The sequence below is a fragment of the Salmo trutta genome, unplaced genomic scaffold (assembly GCF_901001165.1).
Source record: "Salmo trutta unplaced genomic scaffold, fSalTru1.1, whole genome shotgun sequence".
Classification (NCBI taxonomy): Eukaryota; Metazoa; Chordata; class Actinopteri; order Salmoniformes; family Salmonidae; genus Salmo; species Salmo trutta.
In genome coordinates, this window is record NW_021822289.1 from 1 (window position 1) to 22,863 (window position 22,863).

General features: G+C 39.9%; 5 non-coding genes across 5 annotated transcripts; all 5 read left to right on the top strand.

Annotated features, from left to right (window-relative positions):
• The first annotated feature begins 957 nt into the window (after window positions 1–957).
• On the top strand, window positions 958–1,030 carry trnav-cac (transfer RNA valine (anticodon CAC)). Its single transcript has one exon. It is a non-coding gene; the product is annotated as a tRNA-Val (tRNA).
• A 1,464-nt stretch (window positions 1,031–2,494) lies between these two features.
• On the top strand, window positions 2,495–2,567 carry trnav-cac (transfer RNA valine (anticodon CAC)). Its single transcript has one exon. It is a non-coding gene; the product is annotated as a tRNA-Val (tRNA).
• A 1,476-nt stretch (window positions 2,568–4,043) lies between these two features.
• On the top strand, window positions 4,044–4,116 carry trnav-cac (transfer RNA valine (anticodon CAC)). Its single transcript has one exon. It is a non-coding gene; the product is annotated as a tRNA-Val (tRNA).
• Window positions 4,117–11,352: 7,236 nt separating this feature from the next.
• On the top strand, window positions 11,353–11,426 carry trnastop-uca (transfer RNA opal suppressor (anticodon UCA)). The gene has a single exon. It is a non-coding gene; the product is annotated as a tRNA-Sec (tRNA).
• Window positions 11,427–19,834: 8,408 nt separating this feature from the next.
• On the top strand, window positions 19,835–19,907 carry trnav-aac (transfer RNA valine (anticodon AAC)). Its single transcript has one exon. It is a non-coding gene; the product is annotated as a tRNA-Val (tRNA).
• The last annotated feature ends 2,956 nt before the right edge of the window (window positions 19,908–22,863 follow it).

Below are 22,863 nucleotides of genomic sequence, written 5' to 3' on the forward strand. Positions count from 1 at the left end.
ACAACTTAAAATCGGTACGTTACATTTTTTTTACATCAAAAAATAACCTTCAATTACCCAATCAAATACTTTTTTCAATTAACTTTCTCAAAAACGTTTCTATATTGTCTCATACAATAATCTGTACTCATAATTTTTTGTTCCTAAAAATGAATATATATATCCCCACTGCAGTCCCCCCGACCCCCACTTCAAATATCACTGGTCTAGACAATATTTCCCAATGCCCCTAGTAGTAGCATATGGTTTGAAACAGTTGAGGTTTGTCAATTCAAATAGGCTACATGTCCCAAATTATTGCAATACTTTAGCTTAATATGATTCACTAATGCTAGCAACCCTCAGGAACAATTCACAAGGATGTGACAGATTAAAGAAAGGTCAACGGAATGAAAGTATGCCAAAATAAATGTATGTGGCTGTTACTGACAGTGGCTCCCGATAGTGGCTAATATTTAACATGATACAAATTGTCAAATAAAACTGGGAAAAGCCCCACAGTGGAGGTGTCATAATACCCATAAAACCTAGCGGTCAAACAGGGAAATGGTTCCAACCATTTTTCCACCATTCATTTTTCCCATAGGGTATTTTAGAAACACTTAAAATAATACATTTGTAGTTCTTTATGATAGCCACATTAGCAGTTAATTAGCATTTAATTTTGGGGGGGTAAATACAGGCAAATATTTTTTATAAAAGTCACCTTGTCCTAGAGAGAATTACACGGTTACCATGCCAGGGTAAGCCAAGAAGAAACACGGCCTTTTTTAATTGTTTTTAAAATCCCCTGTGGGGAATATGAATGGTGGAAAAACGATTGGAACCATTTCCCTGTTCGACCGCTAGTTCTTATGGGTATTATGACTCCTACTGTGGTACTCTATTTGGGATATTATGGGCGGTAGACTTGTGGGCATTCCTAACATTTTCCATGACTTCCACTCTTTTCTTGTAGTTTCTGTAGTGTAGTGGTTATCACGTTTGCCTCACACGCGAAAGGTCCCTGGTTCGAAACCGGGCGGAAACAGATTTTAACAAAACAGATAGTGATGACCGAAACAGGGTCATAACTGAAAAAAACGAAACAAATAAGTAGGCCTGCAGAATACATGAATAGACCAATCTTAGACCAGAGGCAGATAGTGATAACTGAAAAAAAACGAAACAAATACATAGGCCTACAGAATACATGAAAGACCAGTCTTAGACATGTCTTTCAATAACCAGAGGCAATGCAATGTTCAAAACAGGTTGTTTGGATCCTGGATGCTAATTGGTTAATAGCAGGGAGTTGAAGCACCAACATCCCAGCATTCTGCGGGTAGTGCCTGTTAGCGGTTCCATTAGATTTATAAATGCGCATCCACTGTCCCACGGCCCAGCCAGTCAATTTATAAACTTCATCTCCCCTGGAAAAATGTGTCTAGACCAATGGTATTCAAACCTTTTCAGCAGGGACACCATGTTTTCCTACAGAATTTCTGGGGTCCCCATTTTTTTGCAATCATTTCTTGTGATCCCACCCCAAATACAACTTTAAAATCGGTACGTTACATTTTTTTTTACATCAACAAATAACCTTCAATTACCCAATCAAATACTTTTTTTCTAATTAACTTTCTCAAAAACGTTTCTATATTGTCTCATACAATAATCTGTACTCATAATTTTTTGTTCCTAAATAATGAATATATATCCCCACTGCAGTCCCCCCGACCCCGACTTTAAATATCACTGGTCTAGACAATATTTCCCAATGCCCCTAGGCTAGCATATGGTTTGAAATAGTTGAGGTTTGTCAATTCAAATAGGCTACATGTCCCAAATTATTGCAATACTTTAGCTTAATATGATTCACTAATGCTAGCAACCCTCAGGAACAATTCACAAGGATGTGACAGATTAAAGAAAGGTCAACGGAATGAAAGTATGCCAAAATAAATGTATGTGGCTGTTACTGACAGTGGCTCCCGATAGTGGCTAATATTTAACATGATACAAATTGTCAAATAAAACTGGGAAAAGCCCCACAGTAGAGGTGTCACAATACCCATAAAACCTAGCGGTCAAACAGGGAAATAGTTCCAACCATTTTTCCACCATTCATTTTTCCCATAGGGGATTTTAGAAACACTTAAAATAATACATTTGTAGTTCTTTATGATAGCCACATTAGCAGTTAATTAGCATTTAATTTTGGGGGGGTAAATACAGGCAAATATTTTTTATAAAAGTCACCTTGTCCTAGAGAGAATTACACGGTTACCATGCCAGGGTAAGCCAACAAGAAACACAGGCCTTTTTTAATTGTTTTTAAAATCCCCTGTGGGGAATATGAATGGTGGAAAAACGATTGGAACCATTTCCCTGTTCGACCGCTAGTTCTTATGGGTATTATGACTCCTACTGTGGTACTCTATTTGGGATATTATGGGCGGTAGACTTGTGGGCATTCCTAACATTTTCCATGACTTCCACTCTTTTTCTTGTAGATTCTGTGGTGTAGTGGTTATCACGTTCGCCTCACACGCGAAAGGTCCCTGGTTCGAAACCAGGCGGAAACAAATTTTAACAAAACAGATAGTGATGACCGAAACAGGGTCATAACTGAAAAAAACGAAACAATAAATAGGCCTGCAGAATACATGAATAGACCAGTCTTAGACATGTCTTTCAATAACCAGAGGCAGATAGTGATAACTGAAAAAAAACGAAACAAATACATAGGCCTACAGAATACATGAATAGACCAGTCTTAGACATGTCTTTCAATAACCAGAGGCAATGCAATGTTATTAAACAGGTTGTTTGGATCCTGGATGCTAATTGGTTAATAGCAGGGAGTTGAAGCACCACCATCCCAGCATTCTGCGTGTAGTGCCTGTTAGCGGTTCCATTAGATTTATAAATGCGCATCCACTGTCCCACGGCCCAGCCAGTCAATTTATAAACTTCATCTCCCCTGGAAAAATGTGTTTAGACCAATGGTATTCAAACCTTTTCAGCAGGGACACCATTTTTTCCTACAGAATCTCTGGGGTCCCCATTTTTTGCAATCATTTCTTGTGATCCCACCCCAAATACAACTTTAAAATCGGTACGTTACATTTTTTTTACATCAAAAAATAACCTTCAATTACCCAATCAAATACTTTTTTCTAATTAACTTTCTCAAAAACGTTTCTATATTGTCTCATACAATAATCTGTACTCATAATTTTTTGTTCCTAAATAATGAATATATATATCCCCACTGCAGTCCCCCCGACCCCCACTTTAAATATCACCGGTCTAGACAATATTTCCCAATGCCCCTAGGCTAGCATATGGTTTGAAACAGTTGAGGTTTGTCAATTCAAATAGGCTACATGTCCCAAATTATTGCAATACTTTAGCTTAATATGATTCACTAATGCTAGCAACCCTCAGGAACAATTCACAAGGATGTGACAGATTAAAGAAAGGTCAACGGAATGAAAGTATGCCAAAATAAATGTATGTGGCTGTTACTGACAGTGGCTCCCGATAGTGGCTAATATTTAACATGATACAAATTGTCAAATAAAACTGGGAAAAGCCCCACAGTAGAGGTGTCATAATACCCATAAAACCTAGCGGTCAAACAGGGAAATGGTTCCAACCATTTTTCCACCATTCATTTTTCCCATAGGGGATTTTAGAAACACTTAAAATAATACATTTGTAGTTCTTTATGATAGCCACATTAGCAGTTAATTAGCATTTCATTTTGGGGGGGTAAATACAGGCGAATATTTTTTATAAAAGTCACCTTGTCCTAGAGAGAATTACACGGTTACCATGCCAGGGTAAGCCAACAAGAAACACAGGCCTTTTTTAATTGTTTTTAAAATCCCCTGTGGGGAATATGAATGGTGGAAAAACGATTGGAACCATTACCCTGTTCGACCGCTAGTTCTTATGGGTATTACTCCTACTGTGGTACTCTATTTGGGATATTATGGGTGGTAGACTTGTGGGCATTCCTAACATTTGCCATGACTTCCACTCTTTTTCTTGTAGTTTCCGTAGTGTAGTGGTTATCACGTTCGCCTCACACGCGAAAGGTCCCCGGTTTGAAACCGGGCGGAAACAAATTTTAACAAAACAGATAGTGATGACAGAAACAGGGTCATAACTGAAAAAAACGAAACAAATACATAGGCCTGCAGAATACATGAATAGACCAGTCTTAGACATGTCTTTCAATAACCAGAGGCAATGCAATGTTATAAAACACGTTGTTTGGATCCTGGATGCTAATTGGTTAATAGCAGGGAGTTGAAGCACCACCATCCCAGCATTCTGCGGGTAGTGCCTGTTAGCGGTTCCATTAGATTTATAAATGCGCATCCACTGTCCCACGGCCCAGCCAGTCAATTTATAAACTTCATCTCCCTGGAAAAATGTGTTTAGACCAATGGTATTCAAACGTTTTCAGCAGGGACACCATTTTTTCCTACAGAATCTCTGGGGTCCCCATTTTTTTGCAATCATTTCTTGTGATCCCACCCCAAATACAACTTTAAAATCGGTACGTTACATTTTTTTTTACATCAAAAAATAACCTTCAATTACGCAATCAAATACTTTTTTTCTAATTAACTTTCTCAAAAACGTTTCTATATTGTCTCATACAATAATCTGTACTCATAATTTTTTGTTCCTAAATAATGAATATATATATCCCCACTGCAGTCCCCCCGACCCCCACTTTAAATATCACTGGTCTAGACAATATTTCCCAATGCCCCTAGGCTAGCATATGGTTTGAAACAGTTGAGGTTTGTCAATTCAAATAGGCTACATGTCCCAAATTATTGCAATACTTTAGCTTAATATGATTCACTAATGCTAGCAACCCTCAGGAACAATTCACAAGGATGTGACAGATTAAAGAAAGGTCAACGGAATGAAAGTATGCCAAAATAAATGTATGTGGCTGTTACTGTCAGTGGCTCCCGATAGTGGCTAATATTTAACATGATACAAATTGTCAAATAAAAATGGGAAAAGCCCCACAGTGGAGGTGTCATAATACCCATAAAACCTAGCGGTCAAACAGGGAAATGGTTCCAACCATTTTCCACCATTCATTTTTCCCATAGGGTATTTTAGAAACACTTAAAATAATACATTTGTAGTTCTTTATGATAGCCACATTAGCAGTTAATTAGCATTTAATTTTGGGGGGGTAAATACAGGCAAATTTTTTATAAAAGTCACCTTGTCCTAGAGAGAATTACACGGTTACCATGCCAGGGTAAGCCAACAAGAAACACAGGCCTTTTTTAATTGTTTTTAAAATCCCCTGTGGGGAATATGAATGGTGGAAAAACGATTGGAACCATTTCCCTGTTCGACCGCTAGTTCTTATGGGTATTATGACTCCTACTGTGGTACTCTATTTGGGATATTATGGGCGGTAGACTTGTGGGCATTCCTAACATTTTCCATGACTTCCACTCTTTTTCTTGTAGTTTCTGTGTAGTGGTTATCACGTTCGCCTCACACGCGAAAGGTCCCTGGTTCGAAACCGGGCGGAAACACATTTTAACAAAACAGATAGTGATGACCGAAACAGGGTCATAACTGAAAAAAACGAAACAAATAAATAGGCCTGCAGAATACATGAATAGACCAGTCTTAGACATGTCTTTCAATAACCAGAGGCAGATAGTGATAACTGAAAAAAAACGAAACAAATACATAGGCCTACAGAATACATGAATAGACCAGTCTTAGACATGTCTTTCAATAACCAGAGGCAATGCAATGTTATTAAACAGGTTGTTTGGATCCTGGATGCTAATTGGTTAATAGCAGGGAGTTGAAGCACCACCATCCCAGCATTCTGCGTGTAGTGCCTGTTAGCGGTTCCATTAGATTTATAAATGCGCATCCACTGTCCCACGGCCCAGCCAGTCAATTTATAAACTTCATCTCCCCTGGAAAAATGTGTCTAGACCAATGGTATTCAAACCTTTTCAGCAGGGACACCATTTTTTCCTACAGAATTTCTGGGGTGCCCATTTTTTGCAATCATTTCTTGTGATCCCACCCCAAATACAACTTTAAAATCGGTACGTTACATTTTTTTTACATCAACAAATAACCTTCAATTACCCAATCAAATACTTTTTTTCTAATTAACTTTCTCAAAAACGTTTCTATATTGTCTCATACAATAATCTGTACTCTTAATTTTTTGTTCCTAAATAATGAATATATATATCCCCACTGCAGTCCCCCCGACCCCCACTTTAAATATCACTGGTCTAGACAATATTTCCCAATGCCCCTAGGCTAGCATATGGTTTGAAACAGTTGAGGTTTGTCTAAACCTTGCTGTCTGCCTCTCCGACCTGTGGATCAATGTTGCCGTTTTTTTGGTGACCTCCACCGTGCGATGTGTATGAATGTGACCAGAATGACAGCTTCTCTGAGCCAGGCAAATTAATTGATCAGGGTCATTATAATGGATATATCCAAAGAAATGGCAATATAATCCAAGGTAAAACAAACAAAAGAGCAGACAGTTTTCTGTCATTTCAGCTGCTTGATGTGATTGTGTGATAGATTTAGTTGGCTGGCTAGCAAAGGAAAAGTAGCTAGCCTGCATAGCTACAGTGCATTCGGAAAGTATTCAGACCCCTTACTTTTTTCCACATTTTGTTACGTTACAGCCTTATTCTGAAAATGGATTAAGTCAAATAAAATCTATCTACACACAATACCCCATAATGACAAAGCGATAACATATCATTTTTAATTCATAAAAAAATATTTAAAAAATACCTTATTTACATACGTTTTCAGACCCTTTGCTATGAGGCTGGAAATTGAGCTCAGGTCCATCCTGTTTCCATTGATCATCCTTGAGATGTTTCTACAACTTGATTGGAGTCCACCTGTGGTAAATTCAATGGATTGGTCATGATTTGAAAAGGCACACACCTGTCTGTCTATATAAGGTTCCACAGTGTTGACCAGTGCATGTCAGAGCATAAACTAAGCCATGAGGTTGAAGGAATTGTCCCTAGAGCTCCGAGACAGGATTGTGTCGAGGCACAGACGTGGGGAAAGGGTACCGATACAATTTCTGCAGCATTGAAGGTACCCAAGAACACAGTGGCTTCCATCATTCTTAAAAGGAGAAAGTTTGGAACCACCAAGACTCTTCCAAGAGCCGGCTGCTCAGCCAAACCATCCCTACGGTTGAATCAGCCCTTATTCAGGAGTTATTCCAGACGATAATTCCCGTGGATTCCTCAAGCCTTATTGCTTAGTTAATGGACTAGTCATTTCTGACTTCATTAGGTTCTGAGAGCTTATTCAGGAGTTATTCACACGATAATTCCCAGATCTCAAGCCTTATTGCTTAGTTAATGAGCTAAGTCATTCCTGACTTCATTAGGTTCTGAGAGCGATAATGCCCCACCACCCAGCCACCCCAGCAGCCAAAAGTCACACCCTTAGTATCCTACTCATGCAGTTTCCGTAGTGTAGCGGTTATCACGTTCGCCTAACACGCGAAAGAGACCGGGCGGAAGCACATTTTAACAAATTAGACAGTAAGCCTATTCACTTAGGGCTCGATCCCAATTTAGGAATTCATGCTTTTCCTACGCACTTCTCAGTATTTGCTTATTCAGACTTACCCTTGTAAGTCGCGTAACGCACTCCTGCTGGGGTGGCTAGCTTGGGCGCTCTGAATAAATTCCTGCTACGTGTGGTCCTGAGTTCCATAATGATTCAAAGAGGCTACATGTCCCAAATTATTGCAATACTTTAGCTTAATATGATTCATTAATGCTAGCAACCCTCAGGAAGCAATTCACAAGGATGTGACAGATTAAAGAAAGGTCAACAGAATGAAAGTATGCCAAAATAAATGTATGTGGCTGGTTACTGACAGTGGCTTCCCGATAGTGGCTAATATTTAACATGATACAAATTGTCCAAATAAAACGGGGAAAAGCCCCACAGTTGGAGGTGTCATAATACCCATAAAACCTAGCGGTCAAACAGGGAAATGGTTGCAACCATTTTTTCCCACCATTCATTTTTCACATAGGGATTTTAGAAACACTAAAAATAAGACATTTGTAGTTCTTTATGTATAGCCACATTAGCAGTTAATTAGCAATTTAATTTTGGGGGGGTAAATACAGGCGAATATTTTTTATAAAAGTCACCTTGTCCTAGAGAGAATTACACGGTTACCATGCCAGGGTAAGCCAACAAGAAACACAGGCCTTTTTTAATTGTTTTTAAAATCCCCTGTGGGGAAGATGAATGGTGGAAAAACGATTGGAACCATTTCCCTGTTTGACCGCTAGTTCTTATGGTATTATGACTCCTACTGTGGTAATCTATTTGGGATATTATGGCGGTAGACTTGTGGGCATTCCTAACATTTTCCATGACTTCCACTTTTTTTCTTGTAGTTTCTGTAAGTGGTAGTGGTTATCACGTTCGCCTACCACAGCGGAAGGTCCCTGTTTCGAAACCGTGCGGAAACAAATTTAACAAAACAGATAGTGATGACAGAAACAGGGTCCATAACTGAAAAAAACGAAACAAATACATAGGCCTGCAGAATACATGAATAGACCAGTCTTAGACATGTCTTCAATAACCAGAGGCAGATAGTGATAACTGCGTACTGAAAAAAAACGAAACAAATACATAGGCCTACATGAATACATGAATGACCAGTCTAGACATGTCTTTCAATAACCAGAGGCAATGCAAAGTTATATAAACAGGTTGTTTGGATCCTGGATGCTAATTGGTTAGAGCAGGGGAGTTTAAAGCACCACCATCCCAGCATTCTGCGGGTAGTGCCTGTTTAGCGGATCCATTAGATTTTAAATGCGCATCCACTGTCCCACGGCCCAGCCAGTCAATTTATAAACTTCAATCTCCCCTGGAAAAATGTGTCTAGACCAATGTATTCAAACCTTTTCAGCAGGGGACAAAAAACCATTTTTTCCTACATTAGAATTTCTGGGGCGTCCCCATTTTTTTTGCAATCATTTCTTGTGATCCCACCCCAAGTACAACTTTGAAATCGGTACGTTACATTTTTTTTTACATCAACAAATAACCTTCAATTACCCAATCAAATACTTTTTTTCTAATTAACTTTCTCAAAAACGTTTCTATATTGTCTCATACAATAATCTGTACTATTAATTTTTGTTCCTAAATAATGAATATATATATCCCCACTTGCAGTCCCCCCGACCCCGACTTTAAATATCACTGGTCTAGACAATATTTCCCAATGCCCCTAGGCTAGCATATGGTTTGAAACAGTTGAGGTTTGTCTAAACCTTGCTGTCTGCCTCTCCGACCTGTGGATCAATGTTGCCGTTTTTTTGGTGACCTCCACCGTGCGCGATGTGAATGAATGTGACCAGAATGACAGCTTCCCTGAGACAGGCAAATTAATTTATCAGGGTCATTATAATGGATATATCCAAAAAAATGGCAATATAATCCAAGGTAAAACAAACAAAAGTGCAGGACAGTTTTCTGTCATTTCAGCTGCTTGATTGTGATTGTGTGATAGATTTAGTTGGCTGGCTAGCAAAGGAAAAGTAGCTAGCCTGCATAGCTACAGTGCATTCGGAAAGGTATTCAGACCCCTTACTTTTTTTCCACATTTTGTACGTTACAGCCTTATTCTGAAAATGGATAAGTCAAATAAAATCTATCTTCACACCAATACCCCATAATGACAAAGCGATAACAATATCATTTTTAATTCATAAAAAAGATTTAAAAAAATACCTTATTTACATACGTTTTCAGACCCTTTGCTATGAGGCTGGAAAATTGAGCTCAGGTCCATCCCTGTTTCCATTGATCATCCTTGAGATGTTTCTACAACTTGATTGGAGGTCCACCTGTGGTAAATTCAATGGATTGGTCATGATTTGAAAAGGCACACACCTGTCTGTCTATATAAGGTTCCACAGTTGACAGTGCATGTCAGAGCATAAACTAAGCCATGAGGTGGAAGGAATTGTCCCTAGAGCTCCGAGACAGGATTGTGTCGAGGCACAGACGTGGGGAAGGGTACCGATACATTTCTGCAGCATTGAAGGTACCCAAGAACACAGTGGCTTCCATCATTCTTAAAAGGAAGAAGTTTGGAACCACCAAGACTCTTCCAAGAGCCGGCTGCTCAGCCAAACCATCCCTACGGTGAATCAGCCCTTATTCAGGAGTTATTCACACGATAATTCACAGGATCTCAAGCCTTATTGCTTAGTTAATGAGTTAAGTCATTTCTGACTTCATTAGGTTCTGAGAGCGATAAATGCCCCACCCACCCACCCAGCCAAAGTCACACCCTTAGTATCCTACTCATGCAGTTTCCGTAGTGTAGCGGTTATCACGTTCGCCTAACACGCGAAAGGAGACCGGGCGGAAGCACATTATAACAAATTAGACAGTAAGCCTATTCACTTAGGGCTCGATCCCAATTTAGGAATTCATGCTTTTCCTACGCACTTCTCAGTATTTGCTATTCAGACTTACCTTTTAAGTCGCGTAACGCACTCTGCTGGGGTGGCTAGCTTGGGCGCTCTGAATAAATTCCTCTACGTGTGGTCTGAGTTCCATAATGATTCAAATAGGCTACATGTCCCAAATTATTGCAAATACTTAGCTTAATATGATTCACTAATGCTAGCAACCCTCAGGAACAATTCACAAGGATGTGAACAGATTAAAGAAAGGTCAACGGAATGAAAGTATGCCAAAATAAATGTATGTGGCTGTTACTGACAGTGGCTCCCGATAGTGGCTAATATTTAACATGATACAATTGTCAAATAAAACTGGGAAAAGCCCCACAGTGAGGTGTCATAATACCCATAAAACCTAGCGGTCAAACAGGGAAATGGTTTCCAACCATTTTTCCACCATTCATTTTTTCCCATAGGGGATTTTAGAAACACTAAAAATAATACATTGTAGTTCTTTATGATAGCCACATTAGCAGTTAATTAGCATTTAATTTTGGGGGGGGTAATACAGGCGAATATTTTTTTATAAAAGTCACTTGTCCTAGAGAGAATTACACGGTTACATGCCAGGGTAAGCCAACAAGAACACAGGCCTTTTTTAAGTGTTTTTAAAATCCCCCTGTGGGGAATATGAATGGTGGAAAAACGATTGGAACCATTTCCCTGTTCGACCGCTAGTCTATTATGGGTATTATGACTCCTACTGTGGTACTCTATTGGGATATTATGGGCGGTAGACTTGTGTGCATTCCTAACATTTTCCATGACTTCCACTCTTTTTCTTGTAGTTTCCGTAGTGTAGTGGTTATCACGTTCGCCTTCACCACGCGAAAGGTCCCCGGTTCGAACCGGGTGGAAACTAATTTTAACAAACAGATAGTGATGACAGAAACAGGGTCATAACTGAAAAAAACCTAAACAAATACATAGGCCTGCAGAATACATGAATAGACCAGTCTTAGACATGTCTTTCAATAACCAGAGGCAGATAGTGATAACTGAAAAAAAACGAAAACAATACATAGGCCTACAGAATACATGAATAGACCAGTCTTAGACATGCTTTCAATAACCAGAGGCAATGCAAGTTATAAAAAGGTTGTTTGGATCCTGGATGCTAATTGGTTAATAGCAGGGAGTTGAAGCACACCATCCCAGCAATCTGCGGGGTAGGCCTGTTAGCGGTTCCATTAGATTTATAAATGCGCATCCACTGTCCCACGGCCCAGCCAGTCATATTTATAAACGTCATCTCCCCTGGAAAAAATGTGTCTAGACCAATGGTATTCAAACCTTTTCAGCAGGGACACCATTTTTTTCCTACAGAATTTCTGGGGTCCCCATTTTTTTGCAATCATTTCTGTGATCCCACCCCAATACAACTTTAAAATCGGTACGTTACATTTTTTTTACATCAACAAATAACCTTCAATTACCCAATCAAAATACTTTTTTTTAAGTAACTTTCTCAAAAACGTTCTTCTATATTGTCTCATACAATAATCTGTACTCATATTTTTGTTCCTAAATAATGAATATATATATCCCCACATGCAGTCCCTCCGACCCCCGACTTTAAATATCACTGGTCTAGACAATATTTCCCAATGCCCCTAGGCTAGCATATGTTTGAAACAGTTGAGGTTTGTATAAACCTTGCTGTCTGCCTCTCCGACCTGTGGATCAATGTTGCCGTTTTTTTTGGTGACCTCCACCGTGCGATGTGTATGAATGTGACCAGAATGACAGCTTCTCTGAGCCAGGCAAATTAATTTATCAGGGTCATTATTAATGGATATATCCAAAGAAATGGCAATATAATCCAAGGTAAAACAAACAAAAGTGCAGACAGTTTCTGTCATTTCAGCTGCTTGATGTGATTGTGTGATAGACTTAGTTGGCTGGCTAGCAAAGGAAAAGTAGCTAGCCTGCATAGCTACAGTGCATTCGGAAAGTATTCAGACCCCTTACTTTTTTTCCACATTTTGTTACGTTACAGCCTTATTCTGAAAATGGATTAAGTCAAATAAAATCTATCTACACACAATACCCCATAATGACAAAGCGATAACATATCATTTTTAATTCATAAAAAAAGATTTAAAAAATACCTTATTTACATACGTTTTCAGACCCTTTGCTATGAGGCTGGAAATTGAGCTCAGGTCCATCCTGTTTCCATTGATCATCCTTGAGATGTTTCTACAACTTGATTGGAGTCCACCTGTGGTAAAGTCAATGGATTGGTCATGATTTGAAAAGGCACACACCTGTCTGTCTATATAAGGTTCCACAGTTGACAGTGCATGTCAGACATAAACTAAGCCATGAGGTGGAAGGAATTGTCCCTAGAGCTCCGAGACAGGATTGTGTCGAGGCACAGACGTGGGAAGGGTACCGATACATTCTGCAGCATTGAAGGTACCCAAGAACACAGTGGCTTCCATCATTCTTAAAAGGAAGAAGTTTGGAACCACCAAGACTCTTCCAAGAGCCAGCTGCTCAGCCAAACCATCCCTACGGTGAATCAGCCCTTATTCAGGAGTTATTCACACGATAATTCCCGGGATCTCAAGCCTTATTGCTTAGTTAATGGACTAAGTCATTTCTGACTTCATTAGGTTCTGAGAGCTTATTCAGGAGTTATTCACACGATAATTCCCAGGATCTCAAGCCTTATTGCTTAGTTAATGAGCTAAGTCATTTCTGACTTCATTAGGTTCTGAGAGCGATAAATGCCCCACCCACCCACCCAGCCAAAGTCACACCCTTAGTATCCTACTCATGCAGTTTCCGTAGTGTAGCGGTTATCACGTTCGCCTAACACGCGAAAGGAGACCGGGCGGAAGCACATTTTAACAAATTAGACAGTAAGCCTATTCACTTAGGGCTCGATCCCAATTTAGGAATTCATGCTTTTCCTACGCACTTCTCAGTATTTGCTATTCAGACTTACCCTTTTAAGTCGCGTAACGCACTCTGCTGGGGTGGCTAGCTTGGGCGCTCTGAATAAATTCCTGCTACGTGTGGTCTGAGTTCCATAATGATTCAAAATAGGCTACATGTCCCAAATTATTGCAATACTTAGCTTAATATGATTCACTAATGCTAGCAACCCTCAGGAACAATTCACAAGGATGTGACAGATTAAGAAGGTCAACGGAATGAAAGTATGCCAAAATAAATGTAATGTGGCTGTTACTGACAGTGGCTCCCGATAGTGGCTAATATTTAACATGATACAAATTGTCAAATAAAACTGGGAAAAGCCCCACAGTGGAGGTGTCATAATACCCATAAAACCTAGCGGTCAAACAGGGAAATGGTTCCAACCATTTTTCCACCATTCATTTTTCCCATAGGGGATTTTAGAAACACTAAAAATAATACATTTGTAGTTCTTTATGATAGCCACATTAGCAGTTAATTAGCATTTAATTTTGGGGGGGTAAATACAGGCGAATATTTTTTATAAAAGTCACCTTGTCCTAGAGAGAATTACACGGTTACCATGCCAGGGTAAGCCAACAAGAAACAAAGGCCTTTTTATTTAATTGTTTTGTAAAATCCCCTGTGGGGAATATGAATGGTGGAAAAAACGATTGGAAACCATTTCCCTGTTCGACCCGCTAGTTTCTTATGGGTATTATGACTCCTACTGTGGTACTCTATTTGGGATATTATGGGCGGTAGACTGTGTGCATTCCTAACATTTCCATGACTTTCCACTTTTTTCTTGTAGTTTCCTGTAGTGTAGTGGTTATCACTTCGCCTCACACCGAAAGGTCCCCGGTTCGAAAACCGGGCGGAAACAAATTTTAACAAAACAGATAGTGATGACAGAAACAGGGGTCATAACTGAAAAAAAACGAAACAAATACATAGGCCTGCAGAATACATGAATAGACCAGTCCTTAGACTGTCTTTCAATAACCAGAGGCGATAGTGATAACTGAAAAAAAACGAAACAAATACATAGGCCTACAGAATACATGAATAGACCATCCTTAGACATGTCTTTCAATAACCAGAGGTAATGCAATGTTATAAAACAGGTTGTTTGGATCCGGGATGCTAATTGGTTAATAGCAGGGAGTTGAGCTAAGCAACCACCATCCCAGCAATTCTGCGGGTAGTGCCTGTTAGCGGTCCATTAGATTTATAATGCGCATCCACTGTCCCACGGCCCAGCCAGTCAATGTTATAAACGTCATCTCCCCTGAAAAATGTGTCTAGACCATGGTATTCAAACCTTTTCAGCAGGGGACACCATTTTTCCACAGAATTCTGGGGTCCCCATTTTTTTGCAATCATTTCTTGTGATCCCACCCCAAACTACAACTTTTAAATCGGTACGTTACATTTTTTTTTACATCAACAAATAACCTTCAATTACCAATCAAATACTTTTTTTCTAATTAACTTTCTCAAAAACGTTTCTATTTGTCTCATACAATAATCTGTACTCATAATTTTTTGTTCCTAAATAATGAATATATATATCCCCACTGCAGTCCCTCCGACCCCGACTTTAAATATCACTGGTCTAGACAATATTTCCCAATGCCCCAGGCTAGCATATGGGTTTGAAAACAGTTGAGGTTTGTCTAAAACCTTGCTGTCTGCCTCTCCGACCTGTGGATCAATGTTGCCGTTTTTTTGGTGACCTCCACCGTGCGATGTGTATGATGTGACCAGAATGACAGCTTCTCTGATGAGCAGGCAAATTAATTTATCAGGTCATTATAATGGATATATCCAAAGAAATGGCAATATAATCCAAGGTAAAAACAAACAAAAGTGCAGACAGTTTTCTGTCATTTCAGCTGCTTGATGTGATTGTGTGATAGACTTAGTTGGCTGGCTAGCAAAGGAAAAGTAGCTAGCCTGCATAGCTACGGTGCATTCGGAAAGTTATTCAGACCCCTTACTTTTTCCACATTTTGTTACGTTACAGCCTTATTCTGAAAATGGATTAAGTCAAATAAAATTATTACACACAATACCCCATAATGACAAAAGCGATAACATATCATTTTTAATTCATAAAAAAAGATTTAAAAAAATACCTTATTTACATACGTTTCAGACCCTTGCTATGATGCTGGAAATTGAGCTCAGGTCCATCCTGTTCCATTGATCATCCTTGAGATGTTTCTACAACTTGATTGGAGGTCCACCTGTGGTAAAGTCAATGGATTGGTCATGATTTGAAAAGGCACACACCTGTCTAGTCTATATAAGGTTCCACAGTTGACAGTGCATGTCAGAGCATAAACTAAGCCATGAGGTGGAAGGAATTGTCCCTAGAGCTCCGAGACAGGATTGTGTCGAGGCACAGACTGGGGAAGGGTACCGATACATTCTGCAGCATTGAAGGTACCCAAGAACACAGTGGCTTCCATCATTCTTAAAAGGAAGAAGTTTGGAACCACCAAGACTCTTCCAAGAGCCAGCTGCTTCAGCCAAACCATCCCTACGGGTGAATCAGCCCTTATTCAGGAGTTATTCACACGATAATTCCCGGGATCTCAAGCCTTATTGCTTAGTTAATGGACTAAGTCATTTCTGACTTCATTAGGTTCTGAGAGCTTATTCAGGAGTTATTCACACGATAATTCCCAGGATCTCAAGCCTTATTGCTTAGTTAATGAGCTAAGTCATTTCTGACTTCATTAGGTTCTGAGAGCGATAAATGCCCCACCCACCCACCCAGCCAAAGTCACACCCTTAGTATCCTACTCATGCAGTTTCCGTAGTGTAGCGGTTATCACGTTCGCCTAACACGCGAAAGGAGACCGGGCGGAAGCACATTTTAACAAATTAGACAGTAAGCCTATTCACTTAGGGCTCGATCCCAATTTAGGAATTCATGCTTTTCCTACGCACTTCTCAGTATTTGCTATTCAGACTTACCCTTTTAAGTCGCGTAACGCACTCTGCTGGGGTGGCTAGCTTGGGCGCTCTGAATAAATTCCTGCTACGTGTGGTCTGAGTTCCATAATGATTCAAATAGGCTACATGTCCCAAATTATTGCAATACTTTAGCTTAATATGATTCACTAATGCTAGCAACCCTCAGGAACAATTCACAAGGATGTGGACAGATTAAAAGGTCAACAGAATGAAAGTATGCCAAAATAAATGTATGTGGCTGTTTACTGACATGGCTCCCCGATAGTGGCTAATATTTAACATGATACAAATTGTCAAATAAACTGGGAAAAGCCCCACAGTGGAGGTGTCATAATACCCCATAAAACCTAGCGGTCAAACAGGGAAATGGTTCCAACCATTTTTCCACCAGTCATTTTTCCCCACTAGGGGATTTTAGAAACACTTAAAAATAATACATTTGTAGGTCTTATGATAGCCACATTAGCAGTTAATTAGCATTAATTTTGGGGGGGTAAATACAGGCGAATATTTTTTATAAAAGTCACCTTGTCCTAGAGAGAATTACACGGTTACCATGCCAGGGTAAGCCAACAAGAAACACAGGCCTTTTTTAATGTTTTTAAAATCCCCTGTTGGGGAATATGCAATGGTGGAAAAAACGATTGGAACCATTTCCCTGTTCGACCGCTAGTTCTTATGGGTATTATGACTCCTACTGTGGTACTCTATTTGGGGATATTATGGGCGGTAGACTTGTGGGCATTCCTAACATTTTCCATGACTTCCACTCTTTTTCTTGTAGTTTCCGTAGTGTAGTGTTTATCACGTTCGCCTCACACGCGAAAGGTCCCCGGTTCGAAACCGGGCGGGAAACAAATTTTAAACAAAACAGATAGTGATGACCAGAAACAGGGTCATAACTGAAAAAAAACGAAACAAATACATAGGCCTGCAGAATACATGAATAGACCATCTTAGACATGTCTTTCAGATAACCAGAGGCAGATAGTGATAACTGAAAAAAAAACGAAACAAATACATAGCCTACAGAATACATGAATAGACCAGTCTTAGACATGTCTGTCAATAACAGAGGCAATGCAAATGTTATAAAACAGGTTGTTTGGATCCTGGATGCCTAATTGGTTAATAGCAGGGAGTTGAAGCACCACCATCCCAGCATTCTGCGGGTAGTGCCTGTTAGCGGTTCCATTAGATTTATAAATGCGCATCCACTGTCCCACGGCCCAGCCAGTCAATTTATAAACTTCATCTCCCCTGGAAAAATGTTGTCTAGACCAATGTATTCAAACCTTTTCAGCAGGGACAGGACAAAAACATAAAACATTTTTCCTACAGAATTTCGGGGTCCCCATTTTTTTTGCCAATCATTTCTTGTGATCCCACCCCAATACAACTTTAAAATCGGTACGTTACATTTTTTTTACATCAACAAATAACCTTCAATTACCCAATCAAATACTTTTTTTCTAATTAACTTTCTCAAAAACGTTTCTATATTGTCTCATACAATAATCTGTACTCATAATTTTTTGTTCCTAAATAATGAATATATATATCCCCACTTGCAGTCCCCCGACCCCGACTTTAAATATCACTACTGGTCTAGACAATATTTCCCAATGCCCCTAGGCTAGCATATGGTTTGAAACAGTTGAGGTTTGTCTAAACCTTGCTGTCTGCCTCTCCGACCTGTGGATCAATGTTGCCGTTTTTTTGGTGACCTCCACCTTGCGATGTGTATGAATGTGACCAGAATGACAGCTTCTCTCAGCCTCCAGTATTTATGCTGCAGTAGTTTATGTGTCGGGGGGCTAGGGTCAGTCTGTTACATCTGGAGTATTCTCTTGTCTTATCCGGTGTCCTGTGTGAATGTAAATATGCTCTCTCTAATTCTCTCTTTCTTTCTTTCTTTCTTTCTCTCGGAGGACCTGAGCCCTAGGACTACCTGGCATGATGACTCCTTGCTGTCCCCAGTCCACCTGGCCATGCTGCTGCTCCAGTTTCAACTGTTCTGCCTGCGGCTACGGAACCCTGACCTGTTCACCGGACGTGCTTGTTGCACCCTCGACAATTACTATGATTATTATTATTTGACCATGCTGGTCATTTACGAACATTTTAACATCTTGTCTATGTTCTGTTATAATATCCACCCGGCACAGCCAGAAGAGGACTGGCCACCCCTCATAGCCTGGTTCCTCTCTAGGTTCTTCCTAGGTTTTTGGCCTTTCTCAGGAGTTTTTCCTAGGGAGTTTTTCCCAGCCACCGTGCTTCTTTCACATGCATTGCTTGCTGTTTGGGGTTTTAGGCTGGGTTTCTGTACAGCACTTTGAGATTTCAGCTGATGTACGAAGGGCTATATAAATAAATTTGATTTGATTTGATTTGATTTGATTCTCTGAGCCAGGCAAATTAATTGATCAGGGTCATTATAATGGTATATCCAAAGAAATGGCAATATAATCCAAGGTAAAACAAACAAAAGTGCAGACAGTTTTCTGTCATTTCAGCTGCTTGATGTGATTGTGTGATAGATTTAGTTGGCTGGCTAGCAAAGGAAAAGTAGCTAGCCTGCATAGCTACAGTGCATTCGGAAAGTATTCAGACCCCTTACTTTTTTCCACATTTTGTTACGTTACAAGCCTTATTCTGAAAATGGATTAAGTCAAATAAAATCTATCTACACACAATACCCCATAATGACAAAGCGATAAACATATCATGTTTAATTCATAAAAAAAGATTAAAAATACCTTATTTTACATACGTTTTCAGAACCCTTTGCTATGAGGCTGGAAATTGAGCTCAGGTCCATCCGGTTTCCATTGATCATCCTTGAGATGTTTCTACACTTGATTGGAGTCCACCTGTGGTAAAGTCAATGGATTGGTCATGATTTGAAAAAGGCACACAACCTGTCTGTCTATATAAGGTTCCACAGTTGACAGTGATGTCAGAGCATAAACTAAGCCATGAGGTGGAAGGAATTGTCCCTAGAGCTCCGAGACAGGATTGTGTCGAGGCACAGACGTGGGGGAAGGGTACCGATACATTTCTGCAGCATTGAAGGGTACCCAAGAACACAGTGGCTTCCATCATTCTTAAAAGGGAAGAAGTTGGAACCACCAGACTCTTCCAAGAGCAGCCTGCTCAGCCAAACCATCCCTAACGTGAATCAGCCCTTATTCAGAGTTATTCACACGATAATTCCCGGGATCTCAAGCCTTATTGCTTAGTTAATGGACTAAGTCATTTCTGACTTCATTAGGTTCTGAGAGCGATAAATGCCACCACCACCCAGCCACCCCACCCAGCCAAAGTCACACCCTTAGTATCCTACTCATGCAGTTTCTGTAGTGTAGTGGTTATCACGTTCGCCTAACACGCGAAAGGTCACCGGTTCGAGACCGGGCGGAAACACATTAATAACAAATTAGACAGTAGCCTATTCACTTAGGGGCTCGAATCCCATTTAGGAATTCATGCTTTTCCTATCGCACTTCTCAGTATATTTGCTATTCAGACTTACCCTTTTAAGTCGCGTAACGCACTCTGCTGGGGTGGCTAGCTTGGGCGCTCTGAATAAATTCCTGCTACGTGTGGTCTGAGTTCCATAATGATTCAAATAGGCTACATGTCCCAAATTATTGCAATACTTAGCTTAATATGATTCACTAATGCTAGCAACCCTCAGGAACAATTCACAAGGAGGTGACAGATTAAAGAAAGGTCAACGGAATGAAAGTATGGGCCAAAATAAATGATGTGGCTGTTACTGACAGTGGCTCCCGATGTGGCTAATATTTAACATGATACAATTGTCAAATAAACTGGGAAAAGCCCCACAGTGGAGGTGTCATAATACCCATAAAACCTAGCGGTCAAACAGGGAAATGGTTCCAACCATTTTTCCACCATTCATTTTTCCCATAGGGGATTTTAGAAACACTAAAAAATAATACATTTGTAGTTCTTTATGATAGCCACATTAGCAGTTAATTAGCATTAATTTTGGGGGGGTAAATACAGGCGAATATTTTTTATAAAGTCACCTTGTCCTAGAGAGAATTACAACGGTTACCATGCCAGGGTAAGCCAACAAGAAACACAGGCCTTTTTTAATTGTTTTTAAAATCCCCTGTGGGGAATATGAATGGTGGAAAAACGATTGGAACCATTTCCCTGTTCGACCGCTAGTTCTTATGGGTATTATGACTCCTACTGTGGTACTCTATTTGGGATATTATGGTCGGTAGACTTGTGTGGCATTCCTAACATTTCCATGACTTCCACTCTTTTTCCTTGTAGTTTCCGTAGTTGTAGTGGTTATCACGTTCGCCTCACACGCGAAAGGGTCCCCGGTTCGAAACCGGTGGAAACTAATTTTAACAAAACAGATAGTGATGACAGAAACAGGGTCATAACTGAAAAAAAACGAAACAAATACATAGGCCTGCAGAATACATGAATAGACCAGTCTTAGACATGTCTTTCATAACCAGAGGCAGATAGTGATAACTGAAAAAAAACGAAACAAATACATAGGCCCTACAGAATACATGAATAGACCAGTCTTAGACATGTCTTTCAATAACCAGAGGCAATGCAATGTATTAAACAGGTTGTTTGGATCCTGGATGCTAATTGGGTTAATAGCAGGGAGTTGAAGCACCACCATCCCAGCATTCTGCGTGTAGTGCCTGTTAGCGGTTCCATTAGATTTATAAATGCGCATCCACTGTCCCACGGCCCAGCCAGTCAATTTATAAACTTCATCTCCCCTGGAAAAATGTGTCTAGACCAATGGTATTCAAACCTTTTCAGCAGGGACACCATTTTTTCCTACAGAATTTCTGGGGTGCCCATTTTTTTGCAATCATTTCTTGTGATCCCACCCTAAATACAACTTTAAAATCGGTACGTTACATTTTTTTTTACATCAACAAATAACCTTCAATTACCCAATCAAATACTTTTTTTCTAATTAACTTTCTCAAAAACGTTTCTATATTGTCTCATACAATAATCTGTACTCATAATTTTTTGTTCCTAAATAATGAATATATATATCCCCACTGCAGTCCCCCCGACCCCGACTTTAAATATCACTGGTCTAGACAATATTTCCCAATGCCCCTAGGCTAGCATATGGTTTGAAACAGTTGAGGTTTGTCTAAACCTTGCTGTCTGCCTCTCCGACCTGTGGATCAATGTTGCCGTTTTTTTGGTGACCTCCACCGTGCGATGTGTATGAATGTGACCAGAATGACAGCTTCCCTGAGACAGGCAAATTAATTTATCAGGGTCATTATAATGGATATATCCAAAGAAATGGCAATATAATCCAAGGTAAAACAAACAAAAGTGCAGACAGTTTTCTGTCATTTCAGCTGCTTGATGTGATTGTGTGATAGACTTAGTTGGCTGGCTAGCAAAGGAAAAGTAGCTAGCCTGCATAGCTACAGTGCATTCGGAAAGTATTCAGACCCCTTACTTTTTTCCACATTTTGTTACGTTACAGCCTTATTCTGAAAATGGATTAAGTCAAATAAAATCTATCTTCACACAATACCCCATAATGACAAAGCGATAACATATCATTTTTAATTCATAAAAAAAGATTTAAAAAATACCTTATTTACATACGTTTTCAGACCCTTTGCTATGAGGCTGGAAATTGAGCTCAGGTCCATCCTGTTTCCATTGATCATCCTTGAGATGTTTCTACAACTTGATTGGAGTCCACCTGTGGTAAATTCAATGGATTGGTCATGATTTGAAAAGGCACACACCTGTCTGTCTATATAAGGTTCCACAGTTGACAGTGCATGTCAGAGCATAAACTAAGCCATGAGGTGGAAGGAATTGTCCCTAGAGCTCCGAGACAGGATTGTGTCGAGGCACAGACGTGGGGAAGGGTACCGATACATTTCTGCAGCATTGAAGGTACCCAAGAACACAGTGGCTTCCATCATTCTTAAAAGGAAGAAGTTTGGAACCACCAAGACTCTTCCAAGAGCCGGCTGCTCAGCCAAACCATCCCTACGGTGAATCAGCCCTTATTCAGGAGTTATTCACACGATAATTCCCGGGATCTCAAGCCTTATTGCTTAGTTAATGGACTAAGTCATTTCTGACTTCATTAGGTTCTGAGAGCTTATTCAGGAGTTATTCACACGATAATTCCCAGGATCTCAAGCCTTATTGCTTAGTTAATGAGCTAAGTCATTTCTGACTTCATTAGGTTCTGAGAGCGATAAATGCCCCACCCACCCACCCAGCCAAAGTCACACCCTTAGTATCCTACTCATGCAGTTTCCGTAGTGTAGCGGTTATCACGTTCGCCTAACACGCGAAAGGAGACCGGGCGGAAGCA